Raw genomic sequence first — 10,312 nt, forward strand, 5'->3', positions numbered from 1 at the left:
AATCTGCGAATTCTTTAAATGAAACTTTAAGTTTTTTACTGTGGTAAAATACACATAAAATGGTACCATCTTAACCATTTTTTTAAAAAAGATTTTATTTATTTATTCATGGGGCGGAGGGGAGGGCAGAGACACAGGCAGAGGGAGAAGCAGGCTCCATGCAGGGAGCCTGACATGGGACTCGATCCTCGGTCTCTGGGATCACACCCTGGGCTGAAGGTGGCGCTAAACCACTGAGCCACCTGAGCAGCCCCATCTTAACCATTTTTAACAGTATAACTCACTGGTATTAAGTACTATAAGACTAATACTTTCATATTGCTATGCAACCATCACCATTATCACCTCCAACTCTTTTAATCTTGCAGAAATGAAACTCAACTCCCATTAAACAAATCTTCCAATGCTTTATCCCTCCAGGCCCTGACAACTACCATTCTTTCTGGTTCTATGACTATTACTCTGGTTCTAGGTACCTCATATAAGTGGATTCAAATGGTATTTGTCTTTTTTTGACTGCCTTATTTCACTTAGCATGTCTTCATCATTCATATTATAGCACATGTCAGAATTTCCTTCCTTTTTAAGGCTGCATAATATTCCATTGTATGTATAGTCCACATTTTGCTTATTATTCTTCTGTCAATGGACACTTAGGTTTCTTCCATGTTTTAGTTATTGTGAATAATGGCTCTAGGAACATGGGTATACAAATGTCTTGAGATCCCACTCACAATTATTTTTGGTATATACCCAGATGGGGAATTGCTGCATAGTATGGCAATTCTATTTTTAATTTTCTGAGGAACCACCCTGCTGCTTTCAACAGTGACTGCATTATTTTACATTCCCACTAACAGTATGCAAGGGTTCCAATTTCTCCACATTCTCAGCAACAATGTTGTTTTCTGGTTTGGTTTTGTTTTTTATACTAGCCATCCAGTAAACAGGTGTGAGGTGATATCTTACTGTAGTCTTGATTTGCATTTCCCTGTTGATTAGTGATGTCAAGCATCTTCTCATATACTTGTTGACTACTCACATATCTTTTTTGGAGACATGTCTATTGAAGTCTTTTGTCCATTTTTTAATCTGGTTGTTTTTTGTTGCTGTTATTAAGCTTTAGGAGTTCTCTGTATTTTCTAGATATTAATCCCTTATCAGATACATGATTTGGAAATATTTTGTTCCATTCTGCAGGTTGCTTTCCACTCTGTTGACTGTGTTCAATGATGCACAAACATTTTTAATTTTCTCAAAGTCAAATCTATTTTTTCTTTTGTTACATGTACCTCTGATGTCGTATCTAAGATATCACTGACAAATCCAGTGTCATTCAGCTTTTTCCCCATGTTTTCTTCTAAGAGTTTTATAGTTTTAGTTTTTATGTTTAGACTTTTGATCCATGTAAAATTAATTTTTGTATATGCAGTAAGGCAATGGTCTGAGATCATTATTTTGAAGATTTTTTTAATTAGAGAGAGAAAGAGAGTGCACAAGGTGGGACAAAGGGGGGCAAAGGGAGAGGGAGAAGCAGACTCCCCCACTGAGCCGGAAGCCTGACATAGAGGTTGATCCCAGGACCTCAAGATTGTAACCTGAGCCAAAGGCAGATGCTTAACTTACTGAGCCACCTACATGCCTCTAACATCATTGTTTTCCATGTAGATACCCAGTTTTCTCAGCAATATTTGTTAAAAAGACTATCCTTTCTCCCACTGAATAGTCTTGCCACCCCAGTCAAAAATAATTTGATTATTTTGCAAGGGTTTATTTCTGTGCTTTATATTCTATTCCATTGGTCTATATGTCTATCTTTATGCCAGTTCTTTAGGTCAAATTTTGATGAGAGAAAGATAACTATAGTATCGGTAAAGGATCAAAAGAAATACACGAGCTATAGAAATATGGGCCAATATTTTATTTTTAGCCTGGCAACATTTAAGCTCTATATACCTATTATAACCCAGCTTCTGACCACCTCCAGTTTGTGTAGGTCTCTTTAGAAGGAATAGAAGCAAAAGAAATAGCACCATATAACCTCTGATGTTCTTATCATCCCTCTTCTTGCATGTCTCTGTGGGCCCTGCTTCCTTTCCCTACCCTTCTCCTAATCCCAACAAACAGGCTGACATGGAGGGTAGACTTTTATTTTTAAGTTTTTAACTTACTCTGTGTGAAATAAATTAACAAACCTAGTTGTGAGTCATTTATACTTTAGTGTAAATTATAGAACACTGACACTTTGGGATGCAGAGACCACTGAGATGCAAAAACATCTTACCTGATATCTACTTCATTGGAGAGTCAGAACTATAAAAACATAGATATCCATTCAATGTTTTCTTCGCCCTACTGCCTCTTCATGTTGGAGACAAGAGCAGATGTTTTAGTACAAGTGAGGTTAAGAATCCTCAATGATTTGGCCTAAGTTGTGAATGCTAACAATGCAATGTGCGCACTTTCCTAGTGAAGTTTTGCAATATGCTCTAAGGCTCTTCAGAGCACATATTTGAATATCAACAGTGAGAATAATGCTATTCTTGTCCTAGGGTTGAAGAGAGGATTTCTGGCTCATGATTTCACGTTTTGCTTGTTACAAAAAAAGAGAGGTGAAATTCTCCCACAGCTGGTAAAGCTCTTACCTCATCTGTAAAAATTCCTATATGCATTATGGCTTCTAGCTATTCTCCTAATTTCTGTTCCCTTGATTTCCTGATTTCATCATATTTACAGGCAAGTCTTATTATACAAAGGATATCACCCATGATGACAGTTTAAAATAATGCTATGCAAGGAAGAAGTCTTTGGTGGGTTTGATATGCAAAGCAGGCAAAAATACAAAACTAAATTTACAAAATTCATACACTTTCTTCATGACTCCCCAGGGACTCAGCCAAGTCAAAAATCAAAACTGATCAAATTTAGGCTGGAACACACTGTAATGCTACAGCTTACTTAGACTTCCTGCCTTTGGAGCTTTTTTGTTTCTTATTTGTGATTTTCATAGGCTACCACGCTGATATAAATTTGGGTATTTCTGACATCCAGATTGGATGTGAAGATTTCTTATTAAAAATGAAGTTAAAAGAAGAAGATGAAATGTAATTGCATCAATTTGAGATAATGTTTGGATTATATTTATTCAAAGAAGAGTTCTTCTGTTATCATTCTTAATAGCCATTAGTAATGGTCTAAGGTCAAACTTTATGCATGTTTTTAAAAATCAAGATTTTTAAAACAGGCCTTTTTGACACTGTGTGTTCAGCCTTGAAATTATTTGCTTGGCTATTACTGCCACAGGCTCTCAGTGATGTACTTGGAGAGAAGTTTCAATGGATAATCATTTAGAACATTTAGAATACTCAGAGGAAATGAGCATTTGAATGAATCATTGACCCAAACAAGAAAAGCTTCCATGGTATTTAAAATGCATCAGAAACCCTAAAATAATTAGTAGCAAATTTGAGTACAGTGGAACATCCCCAGATCTTTGCTCCAAAAGCAAAATGATGAATCACTCTTCTGGGGCTCATCTAAAATTAATATTCTTCAAGGCTCTCTTTATAGCACTTACTGTAGGGTATGTTTTACTTCATCAGAAAAGAATATGAGTAAGCTAGTATTAAAATATGCAATCTAGCCAGAAAAAAATCATATTCCTTACAATTTTCTGCTCTTTTACATAATACAACTTTTTCATACCACTATCACCACTAAATAATGAAAATTAAAATGCTAATTGTCTATAGTCTCTAATCTATCCAAAATGGTTTACCTCTTTCAAAGATTTATTTTTACATTTTCTTTTGGAATTAATAATATTTCCACAAATGATAAAACATGACATTTCTTGATCTGGATGGTGGTTACATGAGTGTCTTCACTTTTATTTATTTATTTTTAAGATTTTATTTATTCATGAGAGACACATAGAGAGAAAGGCAGAGGGACAGACAGAGGGAGAAGCAGGCTCTATGCAGGGAGCCCAATGTGGGACTCAATCCTGGGACTCCAGGATCACGCCCTGGGCTGAACCAGGTGCTCAACCCCTGAGCCATGCAGGCATCCCTAGTGTCTTCACTTCAAAAAAAAATCACTAATTTAAGTATGCTTTGTGTGTATACTATACCTCAATTAAGTTTTTTTTTAAACTAGCTACTATAAAAGCCTCTATGATAATACACTTGGAAAAAGCATTCTCATATTATGTCAAATACGAAGGGTTAATTTTCCTAATTATATACAAACCTTCTCAAATAAAAAAGATCCACAACCCAAAAAAAAAAAAAAAATGTGCAAAGGGTATGAACTTAGAGCTCACAGAAAAAAAGAAATACAAGTGGGACTTAAACTAAAGATAATGTTAAATCTCATTTAGAACAAGAGAAACACAAATAAGACTTTACTGAAACAGGGCACCCGGGGAGCCTAGGTGGCACAGCCTTTGAACATCTGCCTTTGGCTTGGTGTGATCCTGGGGTCCAAGATTGAGTCCCGCATCGGGCTCTTTGCATGGAGCCTGCTTCTCCTTCTGCCTATGTCTCTGCCTCTCTCTCTGTGTCTCTCATGAATAAATATATACAATTTTAAAAAAAGATTTACTGAAACAACACTTTTTGTTTATTACTTGTCAAAAGTCAAGGAAGGTTGATAACACTATGTGGTAACATCAAGGAGATCAACAGACACGCTTCTCCACTATAGAGAAATGCAAACTGGTAACATTCTCACAGAGGACAATTTGATGGTATCTATCATATTTACAAATGGATTTTTTGACATAGGAACTCTACTTCTAAATATTTAACCTATAGGGATGTTTAAGCATATCCAGAGTGATACATACACCAGAATGTTTATGGCAGTATTGGTTACAAGAGCAGACAGTGGAAAGCAACCAAAATGTCTATCATTTGGCTGGTTAAACACTGGTACATTCATACAATGAAATATTCTTTTTTTTTTTTTTTTTTTTTAATGTAGAGAGAATTTTTTTTTTTTTTTTTTTTTTTATTTTATGATAGTTACAGAGAGAGAGAGAGAGAGAGGCAGAGACACAGGCAGAGGGAGAAGCAGGCTCCATGCACCGGGAGCCTGATGTGGGATTCGATCCAGGGTCTCCCGGATCGCGCCCTGGGCCAAAGGCGGGCGCCAAACCGCTGCGCCACCCAGGGATCCCTGAAATATTCTTAACCCTAGAAAAGAATGGAAGCGTTCTTTATGAGCTGACAAAGAAGGATCTCCGAGATCTACTGTGGGTGAAAAATAAAACATGGTGCAGAACAGTGTGTATAAATATTTACCCAAGAAAGACAGTACACATTAATATTTTCATATATACTCACAAAATATGCCTGGAAAGATATACCAGAAACTCTTATCGTTGACTGCCCAAAGAGGGGAACTGGGTGGCTCGGAACGTTCAAGGAAGACTTTTCACTATTGACCTTCTGCACTTTCTGTATATTGAACCAAGTGAAGGTACTGTTCCCAAAATACAAGGATACATTTCTTAAAGTACGCCCATGAATATCTTCCACCTAAGTAATCCGAAAACGCTTTGCATATTGGAATAGTTAAGCAGCACTGTAGATGCACAAGCTGATCTCAGACTGCTATAAACGTTCAGAAGGAGAGGGACATGGATGGTTCAGTGGGTTAAGTGTCCAACTCTTGATTTTGGCTCAGGTCATGATCTCAGGACCATGAGAATGAGCCCTGTGTTGTGCTCCACGCTGGGTGTGAAGCCTGTTTAAGGTTCTCTCAGATTCTCTCTCTCCCTCTCCATCTGTCCCTCCCCATCCTGACCCCCAGCCAGCTCATTCTTTCTCTCTCTAAAAAAAAAAAAAAAAAGAAAACTTTTTCTAATAAGAAATTAAAGGGTCAGCAGGAGACAGTCAATGTATGGGGTACAGTTATGTGAAAATTCCAGAAATTCTTTTTTATTTTGTGGTGTATGCTGATTCTTAGAGATTGTTCACATTCCTAATGAGATATTTCTAGAGAGTCAAATTACTAAAAGACTACTAAAAAGGAAAAAAATTGTGGTAGAGAATTATACAGTCTCTTTCAATAATAGTTCCATTACTCTAAGAAATCATAGAAATCAGTTAAAGAACATGGGTATTCATATTTTATGTACTGAAATATTGCTTATCTTTCTAAAGAATGCCCTTTAGAGAATGCCCTAAATAGAAGCTACCGGACACAAGAAAAGACAGTCTTGGCATTAAGACAACCAGCTTGCTAGGTTGGTGTCATATCTTATTTTGTGTTCAGCAGGCATCCAATACTCTGAAAATAATCAAAACTGGTTTTGGCAGGTGATTATCAATTGGTGGGGCTATACAGCCAATCTGAGTGACTATGCCAACGTCATTTATTAAAGTAGTTAGAAAAAAGTCAGACCACATGTAGCAATGGCCTTAACCACCCTATGGTGGTAAGATAAATGCTTAGGAAAATTATTTCAATTTTTCATACCATTAGGGCAGAGAGATCATTTTGTAGTGATTACACCTGGTTTCCTACGTGAAAAAAAAACTAAGCAGATAATTTTCAGTTGGTGGTCCCACTGCAGACAACAAGACATGTATTGAAGGCCTACTACTCTGCAGCAAGTATTTAACTCTGGCTAAACAGTTTTATAACCTACATGAGATGGGTTTTATTATCTACATTTTCAGAGGAGAAAACAAAGACACAGAAATCACACATTTAGTAATAGGGAAGCTAGCATTAAAACCAATCTCTGGCCAACGGGACAGACCAATCTTCTTCTACCACAATACTTTTTATGTAAGCTACTTACTGCCCATATTTCAGCTGACCTATATAGCTCTTTTTCCTTTTCCAGTACAGGAATGAGTCTAGGGTTTGGGTAACTGCATGTAATTGCCATGCCTCTTTAGTCTCTTTTAATCTGAAACATCTCCACAGCCTCTCTTTCACAATATTGACATTTTTAAAGAATACTGTTCCTCTGCACACTTTTCTTCTCAAATAGAAAGTTTCTTTTGTGTTCATCAGATGTTCCCTCTTGATTAAATTCAGGTTTTATATCCTTGGGTAGAGTTCTTAGAACATATCGTTTGGAAGCATGCAAAGTATGTCTGTCCTTCACGGCTGATTTTGATCACCTGGTCAAGCCGTTACCCTGTTTCTCTACTCTATAATTACTGGGATGTTTTCTTCAGTTGCAATCAATAAGTAGTCTGTGGGGGAGATACTTTAAGACTTCATAAAATTTCTCTTCATAAAATTTCATCCTAAATTTAGCATGCATTGATGATTCTTGTATGATCCAGTCTTTACCATTATGGATGCAAATGATGATTTCCTAAATCCAGCACTCTGTCTATATTTAACAGTAAGGCCTAGTCATTCTACTTTAAGCAAGAGAAGTCATCTATCTATCTACCTACCAACCAATCATCAGTAAAAATTCATGAGTTTGTATTTTTTTCAATCATTGATAACTTATTTTACTTAATTATTTAGAAGTTCAAATTGTCACAGATTTGATGGGTAGATACATCCAGCTGGCTTCTACATCCTTGTGACATTTCCCTATCGTGTGTTTGGGTATTTCTTTATTTTCTGGAAGAGCAAAGGTTGTTCCTGTATCATCTTGTACCCACCTGCCCCTACCCTGGAATCAACCTTATCTGAGAGGCTCTAGTTGTTTTTACAGAGAATGAAATTAGAGACCAAAATCTGGATGCTATATATGCTGATTGCTACCGCCATGTCTTTGCTTTCTGGCTCTTCTGGTCAACAGAGCTAGGAAATACATGTATACGTAGCCATATGTACATGCACATACATGCAAACATATAGATATAAACATATATACACATGCATTATGAGAGCCAACTCCAAGATAGCATCCAACAATCCCTGTCTCTTGGCACTCACACCCTGGTGGGAGGTTTTGTGAGAGGTTTGGTCTGAGTGATCAATAGCACACAGCAGAATTGATATGTCACTTCTGAGATCAGGTTATTAAAGACACTGTGGGGCTTTCATTTTGGTTTCTGTCTCTTCCTCCCTTTACTCTCTCTGGGAAGTCAGCTACCATATTTTAGGCAGCCTATGGAAAAGCCCACATAATGCACAACTGAAGCTGTCAGCTAACAACCATACTGGTAAGCCTGGAAGTGGGTTCCCCAGCTTCAGTCAACCTTGAAGATGATTGTGGCCTTAGTCAACAGCTTGACTATAATCTCATGAGTGACAGTGAGTCCGAACCACTCAGCTAAGCTATTCCTGGATACCTAACCCACAGAAACTATAAGATAATAAATGTTTGTTGTCTTAAGCTGCTAAATTTTAGGATAGTTTTATAGCAATAGATTAATATGTGCATAAACACATAAATTTCAGAAACCGTGAGTATATACTGCTAACTCCAATTCCAATCCCTGCTCATATTCCATATTTGTTTGTCCCTTCTTCTTCATTGAGAACTCTTGCTTCCAACATCAACATATTTACTTATTTGCTTAATCCCATTATACATCCAAAGTCATCTCAGAATTTCTTGCCATACCACCACATAAATGAACCTACTTAAAAGTGGTCATAGGGGCACCTGGCTGGCTTAGTCAGAACATGTAACTCTTGATCTTGGGGTTGTGAGTTTGAGCCCCATGTTGGGTGTAGCCATTACTCAATAAAAAATCTTAAAAAAAAAAATCATAGTCTGTTTGCAATTCTTCCCCCTCCCCAGCCTCTTCCCTACTCCAAACTGAGGGTATACAAGGAAAGTCCATGTGCCTAAGTTATTTGTATTACTTCTTTCTTGATTTCTTTGTTTGCTCTCCCTTGGTACGGTTCTGGTATTTATTTCTGGTATTTATTTGATATAAAATCAGGATAATTTCCTTCAGTTTTAAGATTTTTTTCCCTTTTTAAAAATGTAGGAAACCAGATAAAATTAAAAAATATATATATTTTGTGGGCTAAGCAACTCATAATTAGGGCTGCATTCAGACTATTAGTTTATAGAACTGACTTATAGTGACCTAATGATTGTATAAGCAAACTAACTCAGGCTAGGAGACCTGCCCAAACATCACTAAAGTAGTCAATGTCGACGTCAGAGTTTAAAATAGAACCCAATTCTCGTGGACCCTATCACTCCCTTTATCCTAAGTAATCATTGAACTCGTTCCACTGTTATGGATTCAAATAACCCATCTGAAATTCACAGTGCTTTAAAGAGGTTGATCATTTAAGACACCTTTTTTTTTTGACACTCACCTTTCAACTAAAAATTATAAATAATTTCCCTTCCCTTTTATCTTGAAATCAAATAGCAAAAGGCAGATTTTTATTCATGGTTCCTCTATTAAGACAAGGTATAATTCATCAAGTATTTGCAACACTTTTGAGTATTGCTTTTGAAAAAAACATCTGCCAAGAGATAAATGATGTGATACCTGGATAAACAGTTGCCTGCAAGTTGAGAAGCAAAGGTTCATCTCAATTAACTCATATAATATTAGATTTTTGTGTCAAGGGGCGCTTCATGGAACTTGATATCAGGACAAATATTATTAGTAATAAATCTATCTTTCAGGTGTATTGTAAAGCATAATTAGTTACTATCTGAAGAGCACTTTGTATGTAGAAATTGCTTTATAAATCCCAAGTATGATTTCTCATTAATAACCTTGAATGCATTTGACATTAATCAAATGTGAATTAATTTGACATGAAAATTGCCCATGACCCAGGAGTGGTATAAATGATGTAATCATACAATACAGTGTTATTAACTATAGTTACCATGCTGCAAAGGTGCTAAGAAAATAAATCTTAAAAGTTCTTATCACAGAAAAAAAAAAGAATCTGTAACTACATGTGGTAATGGATGTTAACTAGATTTATTGTGGTGATCATTTCAAAATATATAGGAATACTGAATCATTATGTTGTACCTCTGAAACAAATATAATGTTGTATATCAATTATAACTCAAAAAATAAAAAAAAACCAAATGATATATATCATGGAACTCAATGATTCTAACCAAATACAAAGAAATAAATAGTGGGGGGATCCGTGGGTGGCTCAGCGGTTTGGCGCCTGCCTTTGGCCCAGGGCGCGATCCTGGAGTCCCGGGATCGAGTCCCACGTCGGGCTCCTGGCATGGAGCCTGCTTCTCCTTCTGCCTGTGTCTCTGCCTTTCTCTATCTACCATGAATTAAAAAAAAAAAAAAGAAAAGAAAAAAAATAGGGCCAAAAGTTTTTTAAAAAAAGGAAATAAATAGTGGAAATAATTATAAATAATTGGAAAATAGCT

The sequence above is a fragment of the Vulpes vulpes genome, chromosome 14 (assembly GCF_048418805.1).
Source record: "Vulpes vulpes isolate BD-2025 chromosome 14, VulVul3, whole genome shotgun sequence".
In the NCBI taxonomy this organism is placed as follows: domain Eukaryota; kingdom Metazoa; phylum Chordata; class Mammalia; order Carnivora; family Canidae; genus Vulpes; species Vulpes vulpes.